This window comes from Scyliorhinus torazame, chromosome 6, assembly GCF_047496885.1.
Source record: "Scyliorhinus torazame isolate Kashiwa2021f chromosome 6, sScyTor2.1, whole genome shotgun sequence".
NCBI classification, from domain to species: Eukaryota; Metazoa; Chordata; class Chondrichthyes; order Carcharhiniformes; family Scyliorhinidae; genus Scyliorhinus; species Scyliorhinus torazame.
The window spans coordinates 276,667,870-276,681,800 of NC_092712.1; the positions used below are offsets into that span (position 1 = coordinate 276,667,870).

A 13,931-nucleotide genomic window follows, 5' to 3' on the forward strand; every position below is an offset into this window, starting at 1 on the left:
ACACTGGACCCTTGCTGAGATAGCACTCCATCCAGACCAGCACTGGTCAGGCTGGTTTTGCATCACCGTAAGCCAATTTGAACTCCCACCAATTTACTTACATGGAAATGCAGAATTGGTTTATGAAGCCAGCAGCCTTGGGTTATGACTAATTAATTATGTTCAGAATAATTACCCCTCAAGACCATTTGCTGACCCATCAGCAGCAGAAATGAATTAAACAGAGATTTGAACATAAAGATAAACCACAAGTCCCAGAGAGTCACCGCAAACACCGAGCTCCTGCACTGAAAATCACATTTTCCACTAAAGTACATTGTCCAGCTAGTTTCTAATGTTGAATCGTAGCTAACAAAACATTTGGCTCAGATTTTTGAACTGTGGGAGTAATCACATGATAAATCTAGGATCTTCTTCTCTTGCAATAACATTTTCTTTTCAGGTTACGCGAATGCAGACATATCACAAATTGCATTTTTAAAATTTGCCATCACAGTACATTACAAATTGAATTTTATTTTAACAGCAGCGCAGTACTTAATAGCTGTGCAAGATGATAATGAGCCACTCAATCGCTGGAAATTACTGCAATGGGTTTTCCAACAGTTTGGTTTTGTGAAAATGGGGGGGAAAAAAGAATTACTGGTGCTAAATTCAGGAGAACCCAACCAAACCCCATGCCCACGCCCCCTCCCCAGTCCCAACCCCACACCGCCTCAACCACACCGCCCCTCCCCAACCCCACCCCTATAGCCTTCCCCAACCTCACCTCCAACCCACCCTTCCAATACACACACACACACACAGACGCACACTCGCCGCACTCACCCACCCACCGGCGCGCGCGCGCACACTCGCCGCCCACGCCCGCACACACGCGCACACACGCGCACGCACGCGCACGCACGCGCACGCACGCGCACGCGCGCACACGCGCGCACACGCGCGCACACGCGCGCACACACGCGCACACACGCGCACACACGCGCACACACGCGCACACACGCACACACACGCACACACGCACACACTGCAGAAATTTTGAGGTCTGTGGGGCCCCAGATACTGGGCCTCAGATCTCACTGCAACTACGATACTATTGGAGGAAGAGGCAGAACAGGAAAATTATTCTGTCTGTTGTGATAGGTGAATGGAGTGGGGGCCTCCTGGAACCTGATTGTCAAAGACAAACGGGGGTAAAAAAAAAGAGCACGGGAGGGTTTAAACTAGTATGGCAGGGGGGTGGGCACGGGAGCAATAGGTCAGAAGGTGAGAGCATTGAGGGAGAACTAGGGAATAGGGACAGTGTGGCTCTGAGGCAGAGCAGACGGGGAGAAGTTGCTGAACACAGTGGGTCTGGTGGCCTGAAGTGCATATGTTTTAATGCAAGGAGCATTACGGGTAAGGCAGATGAATTTAGAGCTTGGATTAGTACTTGGAACTATGATGTTGTGGCCATTACAGAGAGCTGGTTGAGGGAAGGGCAGGATTGGCAGCTAAACGTTCCAGGATTTAGATGTTTCAGGCGGGATAGAGGGGGATGTAAAAGGGGAGGTGGAGTTGCGCTACTTGTTCGGGAGAATCTCACAGCTGTACTGCGAGAGGACACCTCAGAGGGCAGTGAGGCTATATGGGTAGAGATCAGGAATAAGAAGGGTGCAGTCACAATGTTGGGGGTATACTACAGGCCTCCCAACAGCCAGCGGGAGATAGAGGAGCAGATAGGTAGACAGATTTTGGAAAAGAGTAAAAACAACAGGGTTGTGGTGATGGGAGACTTCAACTTCCCCAATATTGACTGGGACTCACTTAGTGCCAGGGGCTTAGACGGGGCAGAGTTTGTAAGGAGCATCCAGGGGGGCTTCTTAAAACAATATGTAGACAGTCCAACTAGGGAAGGGGCGGTACTGGACCTGGTATTGGGGAATGAGCCCGGCCAGGTGGTAGATGTTTCAGTAGGGGAGCATTTCGGTAACAGTGACCACAATTCAGTAAGTTTTAAAGTACTGGTGGACAAGGATAAGAGTGGTCCGAGGATGAATGTGCTAAATTGGGGGAAGGCTAATTATAACAATATTAGGTGGGAACTGAAGAACATAGATTGGGGGCGGATGTTTGAGGGCAAATCAACATCTGACATGTGGGAGGCTTTCAAGTGGCAGTTGAAAGGAATACAGGACCGGCATGTTCCTGTGAGGAAGAAAGATAAATACGGCAATTTTCGGGAACCTTGGATGACGAGTGATATTGTAGGCCTCGTCAAAAAGAAAAAGGAGGCATTTGTCAGGGCTAAAAGGCTGGGAACAGACGAAGCCTGCGTGGAATATAAGGAAAGTAGGAAGGAACTTAAGCAAGGAGTCAGGAGGGCTAGAAGGGGTCACGAAAAGTCATTGGCAAATAGGGTTAAGGAAAATCCCAAGGCTTTTTACACGTACATAAAAAGCAAGAGGGTAGCCAGGGAAAGGGTTGGCCCACTGAAGGATAGGCAAGGGAATCTATGTGTGGAGCCAGAGGAAATGGGCGAGGTACTAAATGAATACTTTGCATCAGTATTCACCAAAGAGATAATGAGCCACTCAATCGCTGGAAATTACTGCAATGGGCAGCACGGTAGCATAGTGGTTAGCACAATTGCTTCACAGCTCCAGGGTCCCAGGTTCGATTCCGGCTTGGGTCACTGTCTGTGCGGAGTTTGCACATCCTCCCAGTGTGTGCGTGGGTTTCCTCCGGGTGCTCCGGTTTCCTCCCACAGTCCAAAGATGTGCAGGTTAGGTGGATTGGCCATGATAAATTGCCCTTAGTGTCCAAAATTGCCCTTCGTGTTGGGTGGGGTTACTGGGTTATGGGGACAGGGTGGAGGTGTTGACCTTGGGCGGGGTGCTCTTTCCAAGAGCCGGTGCAGACTCGATGGGCCGAATGGCCTCCTTCTGCACTGTACATTCTATGACTATGAGAAGGAATTGGTAGATGTTGAGTCTGGAGAACGGGGTGTAGATAGCCTGGGTCACATTGTGATCCAAAAAGACGAGGTGTTGGGTGTCTGAAAAAAATATTAAGGTAGATAAGTCCCCAGGGCCTGATGGGATCTACCCCAGAATACTGAAGGAGGCTGGAGAGGAAATTGCTGAGGCCTTGACAGAAATCTTTGGATCCTCGCTGTCTTCAGGGGATGTCCCGGAGGACTGGAGAATAGCCAATGTTGTTCCTCTGTTTAAGAAGGGTAGAAAGGATAATCCCGGGAACTACAGGCCGGTGAGCCTTACTTCAGTGGTAGGGAAATTACTGGAGAGAATTCTTCGAGACAGGATCTACTCCCATTTGGAAGCAAATGGACGTATTAGTGAGAGGCAGCACGGTTTTGTGAAGGGGAGGTCGTGTCTCACTAACTTGATAAGAGTTTTTCGAGGAGGTCACTAAGATGATTGATGCAGGTAGGGCAGTAGATGTTGTCTATATGGACTTCAGTCAGGCCTTTGACAAGGTCCCTCATGGTAGACTAGTACAAAAGGTGAAGTCACACGGGATCAGGGGGGAGCTGGCAAGGTGGATACAGAACTGGCTAGGCCATAGAAGGCAGAGAGTAGCAATGGAGGGGTGCTTTTCTAATTGGAGGGCTGTGACCAGTGGTGTTCCACAGGGATCAGTGCTGGGACCTTTGCTCTTTGTAGTATATATAAATGATTTGGAGGAAAATGTAACTGGTCTGATTAGTAAGTTTGCAGACGACACAAAGGTTGGTGGAATTGAGGATAGCGATGAGGACTGTCGGAGGATACAGCAGGATTTAGATTGTCTGGAGACTTGGGCGGAGAGATGGCAGATGGAGTTTAATCCAGACAAATGTGAGGTAATGCATTTTGGAAGGTCTAATGCAGGTAGGGAATATACAGTGAATGGTAGAACCCTCAAGAGTATTGAAAGTCAAAGAGATCTAGGAGTACAGGTTCACAGGTCATTGAAAGGGACAACACAGGTGGAGAAGGTAGTCAAGAAGGCATACGGCATGCTTGCCTTCATTGGTCGGGGCATTGAGTATAAGAATTGGCAAGTCATGTTGCAGCTGTATAGAACCTTAGTTAGGCCACACTTGGAGTATAGTGTTCAATTCTGGTCGCCACACTAGCAGAAGGATGTGGAGGCTTTAGAGCGGGTGCAGAAGAGATTTACCAGAATGTTGCCTGGTATGGAGGGCATTAGCTATGAGGAGCGATTGAATAAACTCTGTTTATTCTCACTGGAACGAAGGAGGTTGAGGGGAGACCTGATAGAGGTATATAATATTATGAGGGGCATAGACAGAGTGGATAGTCAGAGGCTTTTCCCCAGGGTAGAGGGGTCAATTACTAGGGGGCATAGGTTTAAGGTGAGAGGGGCAAGGTTTAGAGTAGATGTACGAGGCAAGTTTTTTTACACAGAGGGTAGTGGGTGCCTGGAACTCGCTACCGGAGGAGGTAGTGGAAGCAGGGACGATAGGGACATTTAAGGGGCATCTTGACAAATATATGAATAGGATGGGAATAGAAGGATACGGACCCAGGAAGTGTAGAAGATTGTAGTTTAGTCGGGCAGCATGGTCGGCACGGGCTTGGAGGGCCGAAGGGCCTGTTCCTGTGCTGTACATTTCTTTGTTCTTTGTTTGTTCTTTGAGACCAGAGGTTGGGATGTTGGAACTAGAAGTGGCAGCAATGTGGTAAATGCTCATTTGTTCCTTATTTACTCTTGTTTTCTCCCGAGGCAGCCAGTGCTGGAAAACCAAAGCTGTGGCACAGATCTGAAGCAGGTATTTGATCCCTCATTTCGTTCCAACCCTATGACAGCTGCAGACTTCAGGCTAGAAATCTGTGAAAGCTTCCTGCCTGCTGTTTTCGGGCCCGGTATGCCCCACTGAATCATAGATCATAGAATTTAGAGTGCAGAAGGAGGCCATTTGGCCCATCGAGTCTGCACCGGCTCTTGGAAAGAGCATCCTACCCAAGCCCACACCTCCACCCTATTCCCATAACCCAGTAGCCCCACCCGACACAAAGGGCAATTTTGGACACTAAGGGCAGTTTAGCATGGCCAATCCACCTAACTTGCACATCTTTGAACTGTGGGAGGAAACTGGAGCACCCGGAGGAAACCCACGCACACATGGGGAGAACGTGCAGACTCTGCATAGACAGTGACACAAGCCGGGGATCGAACCTGGGACCCTGGAGCTGTGAAGCAATTGTACTAATCACTATGCTACCGTGCTGCCCAATCAAAAGCAAAAGCAGCAACTGGTGTCAACGCACCGAGATTCGGAAAAAAGGGAAGAGCTGACCAGAATTCCATTTCCGATTGCTACTGAAGAAAGCCTGCAGGGAACATGTCTCGACACGGAAGATAGGATCAGGCTCTGTCGTGGGCACTGAACCGTCACTCTAAACTCCCACCTCATCCTTAAATGACCACTGAATAGTTTCCAAATTCACTGCTATCTGTTAGATATAATGCTCCATGTCTTTAAGATATAATGTTCCATGTCTTTAAGTATGACTTAGTCCATCCAATCAGGCACCATTACCCACATGCATATTTCAAAACTTAATTTAATATTTATTTATGACAGGCCTTCATGTACCCAAGCAGCAACACCACCAACCGTTGCCATAAGAGAGATTGCCATTATGTTTGGAGAGCCATACCAATAGACACCCTAGTTCCCGAATGGATTCAGCAGATCTCAGTGCAGACCCTCGCTCCTTATATTTTTGATAATCAGATCAACATCCTGCTACAGCACCTTTTGCCTCCCGGGTGCTGCATTCAAGGGAAAGGTTCACTTTTGCTGAGGTAATGTTTTTAGCATCTGTATAAGCTATGTTAGTAAGTGCCAGTAACCCTATCACATGGCACATTCTTCCTGCATTCAATTGCTTTCCAACAGCATGGATTTTTTTTTTTTCCAATTCATTGAAATCGGGTATTGTTGGTAAGACCAGCATTCATTGACCCTAGTTGTCCTTGAGAAAGTGCACCACCTTCCTGAACTACTGGAACCCTGGGGTCCATGTGGTGTAGGTCCATCCTTTTCAAGTCAGGGGATGGTGCTCAACTTGGAGAGGAAATTGCAAATGGTGGCTGCTGCCCATACCGGTGCTAATCACAAGTCTGGTTACTCGTCATTCTTAGGAACCTTCCCCTTCTAAGTCTGCCCACCTCATCCAGTAGTGCAGTAAGTGAGGTTCATTAGGTAGCATTTCCACTTCCTAATTAGAAGGTTGCTGGTTCGTCCTTCTTCACCCCAGAGCATATTATAATTAAGAAGATAATCTAGAATAACACTCCACTGTGGCACAGAGGGAGCACTGCATGTTGTAAGTGACATCTTTCAGATGAGATGTTGTCATCACTGTTGAATACACAGGAACGGCCCCTTGATCCCACTCAAAGAGGATAAGTGAAGTTATCACTGGAGTGCTGGTCAATATTAATTCCTCAACCACCACCTCCGAGAGCACAATCTACTGGGAGCCCGAACGGGAGTGCGAAGCGGCCGGTAGATGTCGAGAGAAGTCACCCGCGGACTTCCCGGCAGCTAGTACGATCTACCCAGACCTCATGAGGAATCACGATCAGGTTCCCACCAACAAATGCACGTGGCCAAGCCTTGCACACCTAAATCGGGTTTTAAACCACTGAGGCGTGGTTACCCGGGGTCTACCAGGCTCTTGGCCTCGAACGTCCTCTCAGTAAGTCCCCCAGCCGGGCAGGGTTCAGTACTGGTCAACACAAACATGCGCCAGGCGGAACGGCACACAGCAGGTTTCTGGGGCCATGGCCTTCCCCCTGGAACAAGGGCACCTTGGCACTGCCAGGCTGGCACCTTGACACTGCCAAAATGTCTGGGTGGCACTGCAAAGATAGCAAAAGGACTGCCAAGATAGCAGTGCTAGGGTGCTTGAGTGGCACTGCCAAGGGTCAGGGTCTGGGGGAGCCATGCCCATGAAAGGGGGTGGAGGGGGGCATGAAGGGTGGGGGGTTGCAGACCAAGTATGACGGGACCTCTGGAAGGTTAGGGGTTTGAAGGGTGGGGGTCGTGGAAGTGAGGGGGACCCGAAAAGGGGCATGGGAAGGCCTGAAAAGGGGGAGGCCCTCAGCGACCTCATAACGGGGTGTCATCACTTGGGGCGGGGGGGGGGGGTAAATGCTCATGTGAAGGGAGGGTAACATTGCCCATGGGGGGGGGGGGGGGCCACACGCTCACTTAGAGATCGGGGCACCTTTTCAAGATGGTAGCCTGATCTCGGGGGAGCCGGTCTGGCCGGTGAGTTCAGCTCCCCAGTGATGAAAATAATTCTTCAGTGTGGTCTTGACCGGGGAGAAACTCCCCAGGGCCCAAAAAAGTGACTAAGTGCGATTAGATAGCGGTGGGTAACTCGCAGACAGAGCCGGTGGGAAACTCCCAGCAAAACCCGCCACAGGTGAAACTTCGAAACATTTCCGTTAGATTGTGTCCAGAGTATCTACTCAATATCTCATTTTTACTAATGGGACTTTGCATGCTCATGTTGTCTGCCACGCTTCCCACATTACAACAGCGACTACAGTACAATGACTACAGTACAATGTATTTCATTGGCTGTAAATCATTTTGGAACATTCTGAAGGACACTCCCTAAATGAACGTACTTTCTGTATTTCATTGCAATGACAGCTCCCAACTTGTTTTTCCAATCTCAACACTATTATCTTCTAACCGCATTCCATTTCCTTCTTCGTTCCTTCAGTCAGAAACCATTTGTACAAACCACTTCCTTGCACACAGCTGCCAAATACTAATTAAGCGCTGATGAGTTACACAAACACATTGCGGTTTAAGGATCACATTGTCATGTTGGAGATATACGAAACAAAGCCTTAGCTCAGAGTGATGGTGAATGACAGAGTTGGGAGTGATTAATGAAGGAAGCCCAGCAATATTAAACTAGAAAACCCACTCATTAATCAAGGCAGTCACAGGATTTCTGCTGCTGCTCTGGTTAACCCTTACCATGCTGGTCTATTCTTCCACATCCAGCATCAACTTGCCCATGTTTGGGGAATCCAACCTCTTGCCCTGGTGACTATGTCGGGATGATGCCACTCCGATTCAATGTCTGCCAGTCAACACCATTCCTGGCCTCCTCCATTTTACACATCAGCACTTTTAACCTCATCATGCATTAATGCAAACAAACAAAGAACAAAGAAAAGTACAGCACAGGAACAGGCCATTCGGCCCTCCAAGCCTGTGCCAACCATGCTGCGCGTCTAAACTAAAATTTTCTGCAGTTCCGGGGTCGGTATCACTCTATTCCCATCCTATTCATGTATTTGTCAAGATGCCCCGTAAATGTCAATCTCGCCCCTGCTTCCACCACCTTCTCCGGCACCGAGTTCCAGGCACCCACTACCCTCTGTGTAAAAAGACTTGCCTCGTACATCTACTCTAAACCTTGCCCCTCGCACCTTAAACCTATGTCCCCTAGTAATTGACCCCTCTACCCTGGGAAAAAGCCTCTGACTATCCACTCTGTCTATGCCCCTCATAATTGTGTAGACCTCTATCAGGTTGCCCCTCAACCTCCTTCGTTCCAGTGAGAACAAACAGAGTTTATTCAACCTCTCCTCATAGCTAATGCCCACATCCTTCTAGTAGTGTGGCGACCAGAATTGAACACTATGCTCCAAGTGTGGTCTGACTAAGGTTCTGTACAGCTGCAACATGACTTGTCAATTCTTATACTCAATGCCCCCGCCAATGAAGGCAAGCATGCCGTATGCCTTCTTGACTACCTTCTCCACCTGTGTTGCCCCTTTCAGTGACCTGCGGACCTGTACACCTAGATCTCTCTGACTGTCAATACTCTTGAGGGTTCGACCATTCACTGTCTATTCCCTACCTGCATTAGACCTTCCACAATGCATTACCTCACATTTGTCCGGATTAAACTCCATCTGCCTTCTCTCCGCCCAAGTCTCCAAACAATCTAAATCCTGCTGTATCCTCTTACAATTCTCATTGCTATCCGCAATTCCACCAACCTTTGTGTCGTCTGCAAGCTTACTAATCAGACCAGTTACATTTTCCCTCTAAATCATTTATATATACTACGAACAGCAACGGTCCCAGCACTGATCCCTGCGGAACACCACTAGTCACAGCCCCCCAATTAGAAAAGCATTCTTCCATTGCTACTCTCTGCCTTCTATGACCTAGCCAGTTCTGTATCCATCTTGCCAGCTCACCCCTGATCCCGTGTGACTTCACCTTTTGTACCAGCCTGCCATGAGGGACCTTGTCAAAGGTCTTACTGAAGTCCAGATAGACAACATCCACCGCCCTACCTGCATCAATCATCTTTGTGACCTCCTCGAAAAACTCGATGAAGTTAGTGAAACATGACCTCCCCTTCACAAAACAGTGCTGCCTCTCGCTAATACATCCATTTGCTTCCAAATGGGAGTAGATCCTGTCTCGAAGAATTCTCTCCAGTAATTTCCCTACCACTGACGTAAGGCTCACCGGCCTGTAGTTCCCTGGATTATCCTTGCTACCCTTCTTAAACAAAGGAACAACATTGGCTATTCTCCTGTCCTCCAGGACATCACCTGAAGACAGTGAGGATCCAAAGATTTCTGTCAAGGCCTCAGCAATTTCCTCTCTAGCGTCCTTCAGTATTCTGGGGTAGATCCCATCAGGCCCTGGGGACTTATCTACCTTAATATTTTTCAAGACGCCCAACACCTCGTCTTTTTGGATCTCAATGTAACCCAGGCTATCTACACACCCTTCTCCAGATTCAACATCCATCAATTTCTTCTCTTTGGTGAATATTGATGCAAAGTATTCATTTAGTACCTCGCCCATTTCCTCTGGCTCCACACATAGATTCCCTCGCCTGTCCTTCAGTGGGCCAACCCTTTCCCTGGCTACCCTCTTGCTTTTTATGTACGTATAAAAAGCCTTGGGATTTTCCTTAACACTATTTGCCAATGAATTTTCGTGACCCCTTTTAGCCCTCCCGACTCCTTGATTAAGTTCCTTCCTACTTCCTTATATCCCACAAAGGTTTTGTCTGTTCCCAGCCTTCTAGCCCTGACAAATGCCTCCTTTTTCTCTTTGACAAGGCCAACAATATCTCTTGCTATCCAAGGTTCCCGAAATTTGCCATATTTATCCTTCTTCCGCTCAGGAACATGCCAGTCCTGAATTGCTTTCAACTGACATTTGAAAGCTTCCCACATGTTAGATGTTGATTTACCCTCAAACATCTGCCCCAAATCTAGAACATAGAACATTACAGCGCAGTACAGGGCCTTTGGCCCTCGATGTTGCGCCGGCCTGTGAAACTACTCTAAACCACACTATTCCCTTATCGTCCATTTGTCTATCCAATGACCATTTGAATGCCCTTAGTGTTGGCGAGTCCACTACTGTTGCAGGCAGGGCATCCACGCACTTACTATTCACCGAGTAAAGAACCTACCTCTGACACCTGTCTTATATCTATGTCCCCTCAATTTAAAGCTATGTCCCCTCGTGCTAGACATCACCATCCGAGGGAAAAGGCTCTCACTGTCCACCCTATCCAATCCTCTGATCATCTTGTATGCCTCAATTAAGTCACCTCTTAACCTTCTTCTCTCTAACGAAAACAGCCTCAAGTCCCTCAGCCTACCCTCATAAGATCTTCCCTCCATACCAGGCAACATTCTGGTAAATCTCCTCTGCACGCTTTCCAATGCTTCCACATCCTTTCTATAATGAGGCGACCAGAATTGCATGCAATACTCCAAATGCGGCCGCACCAGAGTTTTGTACAGCTGCAACATGACCTCATGGCTCCAAAACGCAATCCCTCTACCAATAAAAGCTAACACACCGTACGCCTTCTTAACAACCCTCTCAACCTGGGTGGCAACTTTCAGGGATCTATGTACATGGACACCGAGATCTCTCTGCTCATCCACACTACCAAGAATCTTACCATTAGCCCAGTACTCTGTCTTCCTCTTATTCCTTCCAAAATGAATCACCTCACACTTTTCTGCATTAAACTTCATTTGCCACCTCTCAGCCCAGCGCTGCAGCTTATCTATGTCCCTCTGTAACTTGTAACATCCTTCCGCACTGTCCACAACTCCACCGACTTTAGTGTCATCTGCAAATTTACTCACCCATCCTTCTACCCCCTCGTCCAGGTCATTTATAAAAATGGCAAACAGCAGTGGCCCCAAAACAGATCCTTGTGGTACACCACTAGTAACTGGACTCCAGTCTGAACATTTCCCATCAACCACCACCTTTTGTCTTCTTCCAGCTAGCCAATTTCTGATCCAAACTGCTAAATCACCCTGAATCCCATGCCTCCGCATTTTCTGCAATACCGTGGGGAACCTTATCAAACGCTTTACTGAAATCCATATACACCACATCAACTGCTCTACCCTCGTCTACCTGTTCAGTCACCTTCTCAAAGAACTCGATAAGGTTTGTGACCTACCCTTCACAAAATCGTGTTGACTATCTCTAATCAAATTATTCCTTTCCAGATGATTATACATCCTATCTCTTATAAACCTTTCCAAGACCTTGCCCACAACAGAAGTAAGGCTCATTGGTCTATAGTTACCGGGGTTGTCTCTACTCCCCTTCTTGAACAAGGGGACAACATTTGCTATCCTCCAGTCTTCTGGCACTATTCCTGTAGACAAAGATGACTTAAAGATCAAAGCCAAAGGCTCAGCAATCTCCTCCCTAGCTTCCCAGAGAATCCTAGGATAAATCCCATCCGGCCCAGGGGACTTCTCTCTTTTCACACTTTCCAGAATTGCTAACACCTCCTCCTTATGAACCTCAAGCCTTTCTAGTCTAGTAGCCTGAATCTCAGTATTCTCTTCGACAACATTGTCTTTTTCCTGTGTGAATACTGACGAAAATATTCATTAAACACCTCTCCTATTTCCTCGGACTCCACGCACAACTTCCCACTACTGTCCTTGACTGGCCCTACTCTTACCCTAGTCATTCTATTATTCCTGACATATCTATAGAAAGCTTTAGGGTTATCCTTGATCCTACCTGCCAAAGATTGTCATGTCCCCTCCTGGCTCGTCTTAGTTCTCTCTCTTTAGGTCCTTCCTAGCTAACTTGTAACTCTCGAGCGCCCTAACTGAACCTTCATGTCTCATCTTTACATAAGCCTTCTTCTTCCTCTTGACAAGTGTTTCGATTGCTTTAGTAAACCACGGTTCCCTCGTTCGACCACTTCCTCCCTGCCTGACAGGTACATACTTATCAAGGACATGCAGTAGCTGTTCCTTGAACAAGCTCCACATTTCCATTGTGCCCATCCCCTGCAGTTTTCCTCTCCATCCGATGCATCCTAAGTCTTGCCTCATTGCATCATAATTGCCTTTCCCCCAGATATAACTCTTGCCATGCGGCATATACCTATCCCTTTCCATCACTAAAGTAAACTTAATCGAATTGTGGTCACGATCACCAAAGTGCTCACCTACCTCCAAATCGAACACCTGTCCTGGTTCATTACCCAGTACCAAATCCAATATGGCCTCGCCTCTCGTTGGCCTATCTACATACTATGTCAGGAAACCCTCCTGCACACATTGGACAAAAACGGACCCATCTAAAGTACTCGAACTATAGCGTTTCCAGTCAATATTTGGAAAGTTAATGTCCCCCATAACAACTACCCTGTTGCTTTCACTCCTATCCAGAATCATCTTTGCAATACTTTCCTCTACATCTCTGGAACTTTACGGAGGCCTATAGAACACCCCCAACAGGGTGACCTCTCCTTTCCTGTTTCTAACCTCAGCCCATACTACCTCAGTAGACGAGTCCTCATCAAACGTCCTTTCTGCCACCATAATGCTGTCCTTGACTAACAATGCCACCCGTCCCCCTCTTTTACCACCTTCCCTGAGCTTACTGAAATATCTAAACCCCGGCACCTGCAACAACCATTCCTGTCCCTGCTCTATCCATGTCTCCAAAATGGCCACAACATCAAAGTCCCAGGTACTAACCCATGGCACAAGTTCACCAACCTTACTCCGGATGCTCCTGGCATTGAAGAAGGCATACTTTGAACCACCTTCCTGCCTGCCGGTACACCTGCAACTTTGAAACCTTATTCATGACCTCACTACTCTCAGCCTCCTGTATACTGGAGCTACAATTCAGGTTCCCAATCCCCTGCTGAACTAGTTTAAACCCTCCCAAAGAGCATTCGCAAATTTCCCCCCCCAGGATATTGGTACCCCTCTGGTCCAGGTGTAGACCATCCGTTTGTAGAGGTCCCACCTACACCAGAATGAGCCCCAATTATCCAGGAATCTGAAACCCTCCCTCCTGCACCATCCCTGTAGCCACGTGTTCAACGCCTCTCTCTCCCTATTCCTAGTCTCGCTAGCACATGGCACGGGTAACAACCCAGAGATAATAACTCTGATTGTCCTAAATCTAAGTTTCCACCCTAGCTCCCTGAATTCCTGCCTTACATCCCTACCTATGTCATTGGTACCTATGCGGACCACGACTTGGGGCTGCTCCCCCTTAAGGATCCCAAAAACACGATCCGAGACATCACGGACCCTGGCACCTGGGAGGCAACACACCAACCGCGAGTCTCTCTCGTTCCCACAGAATTTCCTATCTATCCCCCTAACTATGGAGTCTCCAATGACTAATGCTCTACTCCACTCCCCCCTTCCCTTTCTGAGCAACAGGGGCAGACTCTGTGCCAGAGACCTGTACCCCATGGCTTACCCCTGGTAAGTACCCCCCCAACAGTATCCAAAGCGGTATACTTGTGACTAAGGGGAACAACCACAGGGGATCCCTGTACTGACTGCTTCTTCCCAGCCCCTCTCACCGTCACCCATCTATCTTT

General features: G+C 48.0%; 1 protein-coding gene across 3 annotated transcripts in view; it reads right to left on the reverse strand.

The window, feature by feature from the left end:
* Positions 1-13,931, reverse strand: part of LOC140425439 (doublecortin domain-containing protein 2-like) — a 293,077-nt gene that overhangs the window by 186,385 nt on the left and 92,761 nt on the right. The window lies entirely within an intron of this gene.